This window comes from Triticum aestivum, chromosome 3D (genome assembly GCF_018294505.1).
Source record: "Triticum aestivum cultivar Chinese Spring chromosome 3D, IWGSC CS RefSeq v2.1, whole genome shotgun sequence".
Lineage (NCBI taxonomy): Eukaryota > Viridiplantae > Streptophyta > Magnoliopsida > Poales > Poaceae > Triticum > Triticum aestivum.
Genome location: NC_057802.1, coordinates 106,426,961 through 106,444,467, shown reverse-complemented (window position 1 = coordinate 106,444,467; position 17,507 = coordinate 106,426,961).

Here is a 17,507-nt window from a genome sequence, read left to right as displayed (position 1 = left end):
ATTTTGATATCTTATTTGCATTTTTCTGTGTTCATATGATAGTTATGAATTTTCAAAATTTTGGTCAAACGGTCAAAGGGCATTCAAGGGACCTCGACAGAAAAAGTAAGGGCAAAACTGAGCAAGCTCGAAAAGTAAGGGCAAAACCCGTGGGTAGGAACCAACTAGGGGTAAAAATGCAATTGTCCCAAGATCCAAGCAACTAAGCTGGGGCATCCCCTCTTTCGTCTTCAACATTATCGGTAACCTCACTTGGAGCTATGTTTTCATTCGTCACATGATATGTGTTTTGCTTGGAGTGTCAATTTATTTTGTTAGGATTTGCTTGTTGTTATCTAGAATAATGTTTTGCATCTTTTATTTCAATAAAAGTGGCAATGATAGCCTTTGTCATGCTTATTTTACAAGTCTACATGTTGCTGTTTGAAAACAGATAGTTTACCGCTGTTGCAAAAATTCCCTAGAAAAGTCAGAATGTGATAAAATGTTGAAACTCTTTGTACAGTTAGCTCTGATAAATTTTCTACAGTGTGGTAAATTTTCATAATTTTTTGAGTTAGGTAAGTATGATGAATTTTGCGTTCTTTATAGACTGTACGGTTTTGGTAGATTGCTGTTATGTTTGCATATGTTTGCTTGTTTAATGATCCTATTTGAGGATAGGAGTATTAAATATGCAGAGGAATTTAGTATGCAATGTTGAATAATAATTTAGTGATTTGCTACAGTAGATAATGATAAGGTTTTTACATTGGTTTATACTAACTTATCTCACGAGTTCTTGTTGAGTTTTGTGTGGATGAAGCTTTTGAGATTTAGGAAAACCATGATATGAGAAGAATTAAGGAGACACAAAAGCTCAAGCTCGGGGATGCCCAAGGCATCCCAAGATAATATTTCAAGAAGTCTCAAGCATCTAAGCTTGGGGATGCCCCGGTAGGCATCCCGCCTTTCTTCTTCAACAATTATCGGTTAGTATCGGTTGAGCCTAAGTTTTTGCTTCTTCACATGATGTGTGCCGTTCTTGAAATGTCATTTTTTTGTTTTGCTTGCTGTTTTAATAAAATACTTAGAACTGAAAGTTTTTAAATAAAATAGAGTCCTCAAATAGTTTCCAGAGAGGCTAGGTAAGTGGCATTCACATCCCGTCAACAAAGCTCTTTTCTATGGAATTACTCTTGTGCTTCACTTATATCCTATGAGTAAATTGTTGAATAAATTGAATGTCATAAAGTTTAAATCATATCATGCCTAGTGGTAGCCTCACATTGGGTTTAGAAAGTGAAATCTTTTGAAGCTTGACAATCACAACATTAGTCATACAAGCAATTCATGAATAATTAGTATAAGAGGAAGAGAACTTTCACATGCAAATACACTATCTTGGAAATCTTCTGTGATCGTGAGCCCCCTTCAAAATATTATATGCCAAAATTGTTGATGTTGGACAAGGAAGACAACGTAATGGTTTATGTTTGTTCATATTCACATAGAAGTTATATTGTCATAGATCCTTCAACATGTGCTGCTTGCCCCCCATCTTTGCTAGCCAAAAATTCCGCACCAAGTAGAGATACTACTTGTGCATCCAAAAACCCTTAAACCCAAATCTTATTTTCATAAGTCCACCATACCAACCTAAGGATTGAGCAAGATCCTTCAAGTAAGTTTTCATCGGTACAATAAGGCAATAAAAATTGCTTCTAAAACTGTTAGATCATTTAGTGTAAGAGAAAATTGAGCATTGTACGAACTTGTGATGGCAAAGAATAAAAGCGACAGACTGCATAATAAAGGTTGCTATCATAAGGGGCAATATAACGTGACGTTCTTTTGCACTAAGGGGTTGAGCATACAAACAAATAAGTGCATGGAAACCTCTGCTTCCCTCTGCGAAGGGCCTATCTTTTATTTTATGTATTTACTTTTATGCAAATAGTTAAAGTTTTTCTCTCTATTCCTTTTTATTTTTCTCTTTTGGCAAGCATCATGTGGTGAGGAAAGATCTAGGCACATATATCCAGTTGGATATGGGTAGCATGAGTTATTATTGTTGTCATCACCCTTAAGGTGAATACGTTGGGAGGCAAAATTATAAGCCCCCACCTTTCTATGTGTCCGGTTGAAACGTTTTGGTCATGTCTATGCGGTGAGTGTTAGCAATCATAGAAGACTATAAGATGGTTGAGTATGTGGAGCTCTTACTTAAACTCCGTTGAATAAGTTGAATTGCAATTGCTTGGTGACTAAGAACATAGGTTGATGAGTTTCAAGAGAATTCATTGTTTGAACCTTAACATGTGAATTGGTAGCTACTTTAAACATGAGAAATTTTATAAGAAAGAGTTGTTGTCATGATGCTAGGAAAAGTGATTGAAATTATCATTGATCAAACTTACGCACCTTGCTAGCATTCACACTTCATAAATAATTTCTTTTATCATTTACCTACTCGAGGACGAGTAGGAATTAAGCTTGGGGATGCTGATACATCTCCAACGTATCTATAATTTATTAAGTATTCATGCTGTTATTTTATCATTCTTGGATGTTTTACAATCATTTTATAGCAACTTTATATCATTTTTTGGGACTAACCTATTGACCCAGTGCCCAGTGCCAGTTGTTGTTTTTTGCTTGTTTTTTACATCGTAGGAAATCAATATCAAATGGAGTCCAAACACCGCGAAACTTTTTGGAGATTTTTTATGGACCAAGCACCTGGGGGTGCCCCGAGGGGGGCACAACCCACCAGGGCGCGCCTGGGGGGCCAGGCGCGCCTAGGTGGGTTGTTCCCACCTCGATGGCCTCCCGCACCCCCTCTTTACCCTATAAATTCCCAAAAATTCTAGAAACCCTCGGGGTTAACCTAGATTAGAAGTTCCGCCACTGCAAGGCTCTGTAGCCACCGAAAACCAATCTAGACCCTGTTACGGCACCCTGCCGGAGGGGGGAATCATCACCAGTGGCCATCTTCACCATCCCGGCGGCCACCACGATGAGGAGGGAGTAGTCCACCATCGGGGCTGAGGGTTTGTACCAGTAGCTATGTGTTTAATCTCTCTCTCTCTCTTGTGTTCTTGAGATGTCCCGATCTTGATGTATCGCGGGCTTTGTTAATATAGTCAGATCATATGGTGTTTTCCCCCCTATATCTTGTTGTTATGAATTTAGTTTTTCCCTTTGAGATTTCGTTGTTATCGGATTGAATACTTTTATGGATTTGAGAACACTTGATATATGTCTTGCAATTGAATACTCATGGTGACAATGGGGTATTGTATTGATTCACTTGATATATGTTTTGGCACTCAACTCGTGGATTCCCGAGGTGACATTGGGGTAATCTATGTAGAGGGGTTGATGCACATTCTTGTCTTTGTTTCTCCAGTAGAAATCTTGGGGCACTCTTTGAAGTTCTTTGTGTTGGATTGAGTATTATGAATATGAATTTTCTTTGGTGTTATTTTAGTACGAACTCTAGGATAGATCAAACGGAAAGAATAGCTTTGTGTTATTTTAGTACGGACTCTTGAATAGATCGAACGAAAAGAATAGCTTTGAGGTGGTTTTGTAGCCTACAAACAATTTGTTGTTATGTTCTCTGCTAGATAGGAACTTTGGAGTGATTCTTCATCGCACTTTGAGGGGTGGTTATATGACCCAATTATATTATCATTGTTGAGAGGTTGCACTAGTGAAAGTACGGACCCTAGGCCTCATTTTCAAGCATTGCAATACCGTTTTGCTGCCCATTTACTATTTGCTACCTTGCTGTTTTTATTTATTAAGATTATAAAAATATATTTTGACCATCCATATTATACTTTTATCACCATCTCTTCGCTGAACTAGTGCACCTATACAATTTACCATTGTATTGGGTGTGTTGGGGACACAAGAGATTTCTTGTATTTGGTTGCAGGGTCGTTTGAGAGAGACCATCTTCATCCTACACCTCTCACGGATTGATAAACCTTAGGTCATCCACTTGAGGGAAAATTGCTACTGTCCTACAAAACTCTGCGCTTGGAGGCCCAACACGTGTCTACAAGAATAAATTTGCGTAATAGACATCACAACCAAATAACAAAGAGTCTCTTGTGTCCCCAACACAGCCAATACAATAGTAAATTGTATAGGCGTACTAGTTCGGCGAAGAGATGGTGATACAAGTGCAATATGGATGGAAGATATAGGTTTTTGTAATCTGAAAATATAAAAACAGCAAGGTAACTAGTAGTAAAAGTGAGCAAAAACGGTATTGCAATGCTTCGAAATAAGGCCTAGGGTTCATACTTTCAGTAGTACAAGTTCTCTCAACAATGATAACATAATTAGATCATATAAAAATCCCTCAACATGCAACAAAGAGTCACTCCAAATTCACTAATAGAGGAGAACAAACGAAGAGATTATTGTAGGGTACGAAACCTCCACAAAGTTATTCATTCTGATCGGTCTATTGGGGTATTCCTATAAGTGTCACAAACAGCCCCAGAGTTCATACTAAAATAACACATTAAGACACACATCAACCAAAACCCTAATGTAACCTAGATACTCCAATGTCACCACAAGTATCCGCGGGTTTGATTATACGACATGCATCACACAATCTCAGATTCGTCTATTCAAACCAACACAAAGAACTTTAAAGAGTACCCCAAAGTTTCTACCGGATAGTCAAGAAGAAAACGTGTGCCAACCCCTATGCATAATTTCACAGAACCCGCAAGTTGATCACCAAAAATTACATCAAGTAGATCACGTGAATATCCCATTGTCACCACAGATAAGCACATGCAAGACATACATCAAGTGTTCTCAAATACTTAAAGACTCAATCCAATAATATAACTTCAAAGGGAAAACTCAATCCATCACAAGAAGGTAGAGGGGGAGAAACACCATGCGATTCAACTATAATAGAAAAGCTCGCGGTACATCAAGATCGTGCCATATCAAGAACACGAGAGAGAGAGAGAGAGAGAGAGAGAGAGAGAGAGAGAGAGAGAGAGATCAAACACATAGCTACTGGTGCATACCCTCGGCCCCGAGGGTGAACTACTCCCTCCTCGTCACGGAGACCACCGGGATGATGAAGATGGCCACCAGTGATGGTTTCCCCCTCTGGCAGGGTGACGGAATGGGCTCCCGATTGGTTTTTCTTGGCTACAGAGGCTTGCGGCGGCGGAACTCCCGATCTAGGTTTCTTTTCGGGGGTTTTTGTATTTATAGGAATTTTTGGCGTCAAGAACAAGTCAGGGGGTCCACGAGGATCCCACAAGGACGGAGGGCGCGCCCTAGGGGGTGGGCATGCCCTCCACCCTTGTGGAGGCCTCGTGGCTCTTCTGGCCCAACTCCTTTGTTTCGGGGGCTTCTTCTGGTCCATAAAAAATCACCGTAAATTTTCAGCTCATTTGGACTCCGTTTGATATTCCTTTTCTGCGAAACTCAAAAACAAGGAAAAAACAGAAACTGGCACTGGGCTCTAGGTTAATAGTTTAGTCCCAAAAATCATATAAAATAGCATATAAATGCATATAAAACATCCAAGATAGATAATATAATAGCATGGAACAATCAAAAATTATAGATACGTTGGAGACGTATCAAGCATCCCCAAGCTTAATCCTGCTCGTCCTCGAGTAGGTAAATGATAAAAACAGATTTTTTGATGTGGAATGCTATCAAGTGCACAAGTTTGATCAATGATAATTTCAATCCCTTTTCCAGCATCATTATATATCATAACAGTGGCTCATATGATAAGCTTTCCTGATCAAGTAACAAGCTATTCACATGTTAAAGCATAGACCATAAACTTTCTTGAAAACTAACAAACTATGTTCTCAGTCATCAAATAATTGCAATTCATCTTATTTTCAGGAAGGGTCTATGTAAGAGCTTTGATTTAGCAAATCCCTAATACTCAACTATCATATAGTCTTCCATGATTGCTACCACTCAAAGCATATTTTTAGAACAAATATCATCCATTGAACACAGAGAAAGATAGGGGCTTAATGTTTCGCCTCCCAACTTATTTATCATATAGATAATTGTCAACAATAATAATTCATGATCAAATATATTTGTATGGCCATATATGCTTAGATCTTTTCCCATCACATGATGCTTGCCAACTAAAGAGTAGGTTGGAATGAGAAGGAATACTACTGACTCTTGCATAAAAGTAAAAGATAGGCCCTTCACAGAGGGAAGCAAGGATTTGCAGAGGTGCCAGAGCTCGAAGCTTTTAAAACAGAGATGAAAATAATTTTGAGAGTATGCTTTCATTGTCAACATAACAACCAAGAGTTCCCAATATCTTCCATACTAGATACATTATAGGCGGTCCCCAAACAGAAAGGTAAAGGCTTTACTCCCTCTCCACCAACAATCACATTCCATGACTGGTCCGAAACAACGGGTATCGTCCAACTATCAACAATCCTGGGGGAGTTTTGTTTAATTTATTTGCGATTTTGTTTTCGATCTTTTTATCATAGGAGTGGGCATCCCAATTACCAGCCATTTTCTCGTGAATGATGAGCAGAGTCTACTCATCGTGAGAATAACCCACCTAGCATGGAAGATATTAACAGCCCCTAGTCGCTACATGAGCGATTCGGGCATACAAAACAAATTATTATTTGAAGGTTTAGAGTTTGGCACATGCAAATTTACTTGGAATGGTAGGTAAATACCGCATATAGGTAGATATGGTGGACACTCATGGAAGAAACTTGGTTCGAGGATTTTGGATGCACAAGCAGTAATCCCGCTTAGTACAGAAGTTTTGGCTAGCAAACGATTCTAAATAGCAAGCACCACATGTTGGAGGATCCATAACAATATAAGTTCTATACAAATATACCCAAACATAACTCATTATGTTGTCTTCCTTGTTCAACTTCAACTAATTTGCTCAAGTTTGAAAATAATTAATGGGGCTCACAATCATAGAAGATGTCCAAGATAGTATATTTATATGTGAAATCTCTCTTCCTTCAATATTCTTTCATGAATTGTTCAAGTGACCAATACAATGTTTGCTAACTTTCAATAAATTTACCACCTCTACTTCTTATATGTGAAGTCATTAATCTCCATGGGATATGCATATGAAACATATATAATTTCAGATTTATGATATTCGCTTCATTCAACCATTTACTCATAGGATATAAGTGAAGCACGAGAGTAAATGACAAACTACTCCAAAAAGATATAAGTGAAGACCAATGAGTAGTCAAATTATTTAACTATGTGAGACTCTCTCTCATAAATAAAATTTCAGATCTTAAGTACTTTATTCAAAAAGCAAGCAAAATAAAAGAGAATGACATTGCAAGGATAGCACATATCATGTGAAGAAGCAAAAACTTAGGCTCAACCAAAACTGACCGATAGTTGTTGACGAAGAAAGGTGGGATGCCAACCGGGGGATCCCCAAGCTTAGATGCTTGAGACTTCTTGAAATATTAACTAGGGATGCATTGGGCATCCCCAAGCTTGAGCTTTTCTGTCTCCTTAATACCTTTCATATCGTGGTTTCCCTAAATTTTAAAAACATCATCCACACAAAACTCAATAAGAACTCGTGAGATAAGTTAGTATAAATCAATGCATAAACCTTATCATTCTCTACTGTAGAAAATCACTAAAATTATTATTTGATATTGCCTACTAAATGCCTCTGCATATTTAACACTCCTATCCTCAAATAGAATAATTAAACAAGCAAACATTTGCAGACAATGCAAACATAACAGCAATCTGTCTAAACAGAACAGTTTGTAAAGAATGCAAGAGGAATCATACTTAATTAACTCAAAAAACTCTGAAAAATTACCACACTATAGAGAATTTATCCTAGCTTATTTTGCAAAAAAAATCAAAATTTTATCACATTCTGACTTTTCTAGGGAATTTTTGCAATAGTGACAAACTTTCTGTTTTGAAACAGCAACTCATATACTTGCAAATTGTGCATGGTGAAGGCTATCCTTGGCACTTTTATTGAATAAAAGATACAAAACCTTATTCTAAATAACAGCAAGCAAATCATAATAAAAGAAAATGACGCTCCAAGCAAAACTCATATCATGTGGTGAATAAAAATATAGCCTCAAGTAAATTTACCGATGAACGAAGGCGAAAGAGGGGATGACATCCGGGGCATCCCCAAGCTTAGTTGCTTGGGTATTCCTTGAATATTACCTTGGTGTGCCTTGGGCATCCCCAAGATTAAGCTCTTGCCACTCCTTATTCCGTAGTCCATCAAAACTTCACCCAAAACTTGAAAACTTCACAACACAAAACTCAACAGAAAATCTTATGAGCTCTGTTAGTATAAGAAAATAAATCACCACTTAGGTACTGTTGTGAACTCATTCTAAATTCATATTGGTGTTATATCTAATGTATTCCAACTTCTCCATGGTTCATACCCTCTAGATTCATCAAAATAAGCAAACAACACATAGAAAACAGAATCTGTCAAAAACAGAACAGTCTGTTGTAATTTGTAACTCTCGAATACTTCTGTAACTCCAAAATTCTGAAAAATTTGGACAACCGAGGAAATTTATGTACCAATCAGATGCAAAAAGAATCAGATCAAAAGCACGCTTCTGTGAATTATGAAAATTATTTTCCTGGGTGCAAAATTTTTTGTTTCTCAGCAACATCAAAACAACTATCACCGTAAGCCATCCCAAAGGTCTTACTTGGCACTTTATTGAAACAAAAGCTATACAACATGATTACTACAGTAGCTTAATCATGTAGACACACCAAAACAGTAGGTATAAATGTTGAGTTGTCTCCCAACAAGTGCTTTTCTTGATTGCCATTCTAGCTAGGCATGATGATTTAAATGATGCTCACACAAAAGATAAGAATTGAGACATAATGGGAGCATCATGAAGCATATGACAAGCACATTTAAGTCTAACCCACTTCCTATGCATAGGGATTTTGTGAGAAAACAACTTATGCGAACAAGAATCAACTTGCATAGGAAGGCAAAACAAGTGCAACTTCAAAAATTTCAACACATAGAGAGGAAACTTGATATTATTGCAATATGTAAGAGCACATGTTCCTCTCTCATAATAATTTTCAGTAGCATCATGAATGAATTCAACAATATAACCATCACATAAAGCATTATTCTCATGATGCACAAGCATATAAATTTTACTACTCTCCACATAAGCAAAATTCTTCCCATGCGGAATAGTGGGAGCAAACTCAACAAAATAACTATCATGTGAGGCATAATCCAATTGAAAATTAAAATCATGATGACAAGTTTCATGGTTATCATTATTCTTTGTAGCATACATACATGTCATCACAATAATCATCATAGATAGCAACTTTGTTCTCATAATCAATTGGAACCTCTTCCAAAATAGTGGATTAATCACTAAATAAAGTAATGACCTCTCTGAAACCACTTTCATCAACATAATCATCATAAATAGGAGGCATGCTATCATCATAATAAATTTTCTCATCAAAACTTGGGGGAGAAAAATATCATCTTCATCAAGCATAGCATCCCCAAGCTTATGGCTTTGCATATCATTAGCATCATGGATATTCAAAGAATTCATACTAACAACATTGCAATCATGCTCATCATACAAAGATTTAGTGCCAAACATTTTATAGACTTCTTCCTCTTCTAGCACTTGAGCACAATTTTCCTCTCCATCATTTTCACGAAAGACATTAAAAAGATGAAGCATATGAGGCAACCTCAATTCCATTTTTTGTAGTTTTCTTTTATAGACTAAACTAGTGATAAAACAATAAACTAAAAGATTCGATTGCAAGATCTAAAGATATAACTTCAAGCACTAACCTCCCCGGCAACAGCGCCAGAAAAGAGCTTAGTTGACAAGGTGTGAGTGCCGCTTACCTAGCCTCCCCAGCAACTGCGCCAGAAAAGAGCTTGATGTCTACTACGCAACCTTCTTCTTGTAGACTCGTGTTGGGCCTCCAAGCGTAGACTTTTGTAGGACAGTAGCAAATTTCCCTCAAGTGGATGACCTAAGGTTTATCAATCCATGGGAGGCGTAGGATGAATATGGTCTTTCTCAAACAACCCTGCAACCAAATAACAAAGAGTCTCTTGTGTCCCGAACACACCCAATACAATGGTAAATTGTATAGGCGCACTAGTTCGGTGAAGAGATGGTGATACAAGTGCAATATGGATGGTAGATATAGGTTTTTGTAATATGAAAATATAAAAACAGCAAGGTAACTGGTAGTAAAAGTGAGCAAAAACGGTATTGCAATGCTTCGAAACAAGGCCCAGGGTTCATACTTTCACTAGTGCAAGTTCTTTCGACAATGATAGCATAATTAGATCATATAACAATCCCTCAACGTGCAACAAAGAGTCACTCCAAAGTCACTAATAGCGGAGAACAAACGAAGAGATTATTGTAGGGTATAAAACCACCTCAAAGTTATTCTTTCTGGTCGATCTATTGGGCTATTCCTATAAGTGTCACAAACAGTCCTAGAGTTCGTACTAAAATAACACATTAAGACACACATCAACCAAAACCCTAATGTCACCTAGATACTCCAATGTCGCCACAAGTATCCGCGGGTTTGATTATACGACATGCATCACACAATCTCAGATTCATCTATTCAAACCAACACAAAGAACTTCGAAGAGTGCCCCAAAGTTTCTACCGGAGAGTCAAGACGAAAAGGTGTGCCAACCCCTATGCTTAAGTTCACAAGGTCACATAACCCGCAAGTTGATCACCAAAACATACATCTAGTAGATCACGTGAATATCCCATTGTCACCACAGATAAGCACATGCAAGACATACATCAAGTGTTCTCAAATCCTTAAAGACTCAATCCGATAAGATAACTTCAAAGGGAAAATTCAATCCATCACAAGAAGGTAGAGGGGGAGAAACACCATATGATTCAACTATAATAGCAAAGCTTGCAGTACATCAAGATTGTGACATATCAAGAACACGAGAGAGAGAGAGAGAGAGAGAGAGAGAGAGAGAGATCAAACACATAGCTACTTGTACATACCCTCAGCCCCGAGGGTGAACTACTCCCTCCTCGCATGGAGACCGCCGGGATGATGAAGATGGCCACCGGTGATGGTTTCCCCCTTCGGCAGGGTGCCAGAACGGGCTCCCGATTTGTTTTTCGTGGCTACAGAGGCTTGCGGCGGCGGAACTCCTGATCTAGGTTTCTTTTCGGGGGTTTCTGTATTTATAGGAATTTTTGGCGTCGAGAACAAGTCAGGGGGGTCCACGAGGAGCCCACAAGAACGGAGGGCGCACCCTCCACCCTTGTGGAGGCCTCGTGGCTCTTCTGGCCCAACTCCTTTGCTTCGGGGGCTTCTTCTGGTCCATAAAAAATTACCGTAAATTTTCAGCTCATTTGGACTCCGTTTGATATTCCTTTTCTGCGAAACTCAAAAACAAGGAAAAAACATAAACTGGCATTTGGCTCTAGGTTAATAGGTTAGTCCCAAAAATCATATAAAAAAGCATATAAATGCATATAAAAAAACAAGATAGGTAATATAATAGCATGGAACAATCAAAATTATAGATATGTTGGAGACTGTCGGATTTCGGGTTCCGGCAAAACCCTTGAGGTTCGAACACTGGGGTGTGCACGAAGATCTCTCTCCCTAGATCGCTCTCGCCAAATTGCAAGGCCTAGCTCGACGAAGCTGGAGAACGAGAGACACAAGAGTTTATACTGGTTTGGGCCACTGATATGGTGTAATACCCTACTCCAGTGTGGTGTGGTGGATTGCCTCTTGGTGAACTTGTGTGGATGAGGATGATCTGAATGATCCGTCCCCCTCTATGGTGGTGGCTAGTCCTATTTATAGAGGCCCTGGTCCTCTCCCCAAATATTGAGCGGGAAGGGATCCAACAACGGCCAAATTCGAAGGGAGACAACTAGTACAAGTTATCCTAACTAAAGGTGGTTTTCGCCTACCAAAGGCTCTGGTGGTGATGCTGTCTTGGGCTCCACGGTGACCTCCATCTTGCCGTCCTGCTGGTCTTGGTCTCGTTGCACCGATATGGAAACCTTTGTCTGATGCCTCGGGACTCCTCGCCTGCGCTTGCCTCTTTAGCACCAAAGAGGAAACGAGGACACTGTGCGCGCTGGCGCCTGCCTGGCTCCAGTCGTCATGGCTTGCGTCATAGGAACCTCGCGAGGTATCCCTTGCCTTGGTCTCTCCTCCCCTCACGAGCTAGCCTAGTGAGGCCGTCGCGAGGAGGTCTTGTGTCGTCCGCCTCGCGAGGCTTGGCCCCTCGCGAGGGTCTTGAGTGTTTGCTGGGGAAGATTGGTCGTACAGGGCCGCTGGTGGAGCCACGCCGTGGGCCGCAGGCAGGCAAGTCTGGGGACCCCCGTTCCCAGGACGCCGACAGAGACGTATCATCTGGCACCTCTACAAATCCCTACTTCCCTCTACGAAGGGCCTTTCTTTTACATTATGCAATTTTTATTTTTAATTTGAGTCTCCATCTTCTCTTATAAAGCACCAACTAAGGGGCACTATGATCGTACTTGAGCATTGGTTGTAGCTATTATGCGAGTGTGTTTCATGAATGGACCAATGATTGAGCATAATGGGCTAGGGATAACTTATTTTAGCGTTGACATTTTAAAAGACATGGTTGCTTGTTGATATGCTTGAGTATTTAAGTCCTCATGTCAAAACTAGACTATTGCTTTGAACCATATAAAATTCCATATGTCCATTCTACAAAGAAAAGAATATGTGATGAGCATGTTAGGCAGCATTCCACATCAAAAATTCTATTTTTATCATTTACCTACTCGAGGACTAGCAGGAATTAAGCTTGGGGATGCTAATACGTCTCCAACGTATCTATAATTTTTGATTGTTCCATGTAGTCATATTATCATTTTTGGATGTTTTACAATCTTTTTATAGTCATTTTATATCATTTTTGGAACTAACCTATTGACATAGTGCCCAGTGTCAGTTGATGTTTTATGCATGTTTTTTACATCGCAGAAAATCAATATCAAACGGAGTACAAACGCAGCAAAACTTTTTGTGGATTTTTTTTGGACCTAAAGACATCCAGGGGGCCAAAGAAGTACCGAAGAGGGAGCCCGAGGTGAGCACAAGACACCATGGCACGCCTGGAGGCCCAGGCGCGCCCTGGTGGGTTGTGCCCACCTCGGTGGCCTCCCGCACCGTGTCTTTGCTCTATAAATACCCCCAATATTCCAGAAACCCTAGGGGAGTCGACAAAAATCAATTCCAGCCGCCGCAAGGTCCAGAACCACCAGATCCAATCTAGACACCATCACGGAGGAGTTCATCATGTCCATTGGTGCCTCTCCGATGATACGTGAGTAGTTCTTTGTAGACCTACGGGTCCGTAGTTAGTAGCTAGATGGCTTCCTCTCTCTCTTTTGATTCTCAATACAATGGTCTCTTGGAGATCCATATGATGTAACTCTTTTTGCGGTGTGTTTGTTGGGATCTGATGAACTTTGAGTTTATGATCAGATATATCTTTTTATCCATGAAAGTTATTTGAGTCTTCTTTGATCTCTTATATGCATGATTTCTTATAGCCTCATATTTCTTCTCCGATATTTGGGTTTTGTTTGGCCAACTTGATCTATTTATCTTGCAATGGGAAGAGGTGCTTTGTGATGGGTTCGATCTTACGGTGCTTGATCCCAGTGACATAAGGGGAACCGACACGTATGTATAATTGCTATTAAGGATAACAAGATGGGGTCCATTTCTACATAAATAGATCTTGTCTACATCATATCATCGTTCTTATTGCATTACTCCGTTTCCCCATGAACTTAATACACTAGATGCATGCTGGATAGCGGTCGATGTGTGGAGTATAGTAGTAGATGCAGGCAGGAGTCGGTCTACTAATCTTGGACGTGATGCCTATATAATGATCATTGCCTGGATATCGTCATGATTATTTGAAGTTCTATGAATTGCCCAACAGTAATTCGTTTACCCACCGGTTGCTATTTTTCTCGAGAGAAGCCACTAGTGAAACCTACGGCCCCCGGGTCTCTTCTTTATTATATTTGCCTTTGCGGTCTATTTTATTTGCTTTTATTTTCATATCTATTAAACCAAACAGACAAAAATACCTTGCTGCAATTTATTCTTATTTATGTAGTTCAAGCAAACATCAGTGCCTTGCTATAGCCTTAAGGCGTGTCACGATCCTTTGAAGGAAATATGCCCTAGAGGCAATAATAAAGTTGTTATTTATATTTCCTTATATCATGATAAATGTTTACTATTCATGCTAGAATTGTATTAACCGGAAACGTGGTACACGTGTGAATACATAGACAAGCAGAGTATCCCTAGTATGCCTCTACTTGACTAGCTCGTTAATCAAATATGGTTAAGTTTCCTAACCATAGACATGTGTTGTCATTTGTTGAATGGGATCACATCATTAGAGAATGATGTGATGGACAAGACCCATCCGTTAGCTTAGCATTATGATCATTTAGTTTTATTGCTATTGCTTTCTTCATGACTTATACATGTTCCTCTAACTATGAGATTATGCAACTCCCGCGTACCGGAGGAACACTTTGTGTGCTATCAAACGTCACAACATAACTGGGTGATTATAAAGATGCTCTACAGGTGTCTCCGATGGTGTTTTTTGAGTTGGCATAGATCGAGATTAGGATTTGTCACTCTATGTATCGGAGAGTTATCTCTGGGCCCTCTCGGTAATGCACATCACTATAAAGCCTTGCAAGCAATGTGACTAGTGAGTTAGTCACAGGATGATGTACTATAGAATGATTAAAGAGACTTGCCGGCAGATTGAACTAGGTATGAGGATACCGACGATCGAATCTCGGGCAAGTAACATGCCGATGACAAAGGGAATGACGTATCTTGTTATGCGGTTTGACCGATAAAGATCTTCGTAGAATATGTACGAGCCAATATGAGCATCCAGGTTCCGCTATTGGTTATTGACCGAAGATGTGTCTCGGTCATGTCTACATAGTTCTTGAACCCGTAGGGTCCGCACGCTTAACGCTCGATGACAATTTGTATTATGAGTAATGTGTTTTGGTGACCGAAGTTTGTTCGGAGTCCCAAATGAGATCACGAACATGACGAGGAGTCTCGAAATGGTCGAGAGGTAAAGATTGATATATTGGAAGGTTATATACGGACACCGGAATGGTTCCGAAGAAGATCAGGGATTTTTCGGAGTACCGGGAGGTTACCGGAACCCCCCGGGAAATTAATGGGCCATTGGGCCATAGTGGAGGAGAGGAGGCAGGCCACGTGAGGAGGCGCGCACCCCCCCCCTTGCCCAAACCGAATTGGACTAGGGGAAGGGGCGCGGCCCCCCTCTTTGCTTCTCTCTCTCTCTCCCTTCCCCTTTCCCTCTCCATTGGAAGGAAGGAGGGGGGCGAATCCTACTTGGACTAGGAGTCCAAGTAGGACTCCTGTTGGGGAATGTAGTAATTTCAAAAAAAATCCTACGCACACGCAAGATCATGGTGATGCATAGCAACGAGAGGGGAGAGTGTTGTCCACGTACCCTCGTAGACCGAAAGCGGAAGTGTTAGCACAACGCGGTTGATGTGGTCATACGTCTTCACGATCCGACCGATCAAGTACCGAACGCACGGCACCTCCGAGTTCAGCACACGTTCAGCCCGATGACGTCCCTCGAACTCCGATCCAGCCGAGTGTTGAGGGAGAGTTTCTTCAGCACGACGGCGTGGTGACGATGATGATGTTCTACCGACGCAGGGCTTCGCCTAAGCACCGCTACAGTATTATCGAGGTGGACTATGGTGGAGGGGGGCACCGCACACGGCTAAAAGATCAATGATCAATTGTTGTGTCTATGGGGTGCCCCCCTGCCCCCGTATATAAAGGAGCAAGGGGGGAGAGGCGGCCGGCCAGGAGAGGGGCGCGCCAGGAGGAGTCCTACTCCCATCGGGAGTAGGACTCCCTCCCTTCCTTGTTGCATTAGGAGAAGGGGGAAAGAGGAGGAGGAGAAGAATGAAATGGGGGGCGCCCCCCCCCTCCTTGTCCAATTCGGACTAGAGGGGGAGGGGCGCATGGCCTACCCTGGCCGCCCCTCCTCTTCTCCACTAAGGCCCATGTAGGCCCATTAATCCCCCGGGGGGGTTCCGGTAACCCCCCGGTACTCCGGTATATATCCGATAACCCCCGGAACCATTTCGGTGTCCGAATATAGTCGTCCAATATATCAATCTTTGTGCCTCGACCATTTCGAGACTCCACGTCATGTCCGTGATCATATCCGGGACTCTGAACAAGCTTGGGTACATCAAAACATATAAACTCATAATATAACTGTCATCAAAACTTTAAGCGTGCGGACCCTACGGGTTCGAGAACTATGTAGACATGACCGAGACACGTCTCCGGTCAATAACCAATAGCGGAACCTGGATGCTCATATTGGCTCCCACATATTCTACGAAGATCTTTATCGGTCAAACAGCATAACAACATATGTTGCTTCCTTTGTCATCGGTATGTTACTTGCCCGAGATTCGATCGTCGGTATCTCAATACCTAGTTCAATCTCGTTACCGGCAAGTCTCTTTACTCGTTCTGTAATACATCATCCCGCAACTAACACATTAGTTGCAATGCTTATAAGGCTTAAGTGATGTGCATTACTGAGTGGGCCCGGAGATAGCTCTCCGACAATCGGAGTGACAAATCCTAATCTCGAAATACGCCAACCCAACAAGTACCTCCGAAGACACCTGTAGAGCACCTTTATAATCACCCAGTTACGTTGTGACGTTTGGTAGCACACAAAGTATTCCTCCGGTAAACGGGAGCTGCATAATCTCATAGTCATAGGAACATGTATAAGTCATGAAGAAAGCAATAGCAACATACTAGACGATCGAGTGCTAAGCTAATGGAATGGGTCAAGTCAATCACATCATTCTCCTAATGATGTGATCCCGTTAATCAAATGACAACTCATGTCAATGGCTAGGAAACATAACCATCTTTGATCAACGAGCTAGTCAAGTAGAGGCATACTAGTGACACTCTGTTTGTCTATGTATTCACACAAGTATTATGTTTCTGGTTAATACAATTCTAGCATGAATAATAAACATTTATCATGATATAAGGAAATAAATAATAACTTTATTGTTGCCTCTAGGGCATATTTCCTTTAGTCTCCCACTTGCACTAGAGTCAATAGTCTAGATTACACAGTAATGATTCTAACACCCATGGAGCCTTGGTGCTGATCATGTTTTGCTCGTGGAAGAGGCTTAGTCAATGGGTCTGCAACATTCAGATCCATATGTATCTTGCAAATTTCTATGTCTCCTATCTAGACTAGATCCCGGATGGAATTGAAGCGTCTCTTGATGTGCTTGGTTCTCTTGTGAAATCTGGAT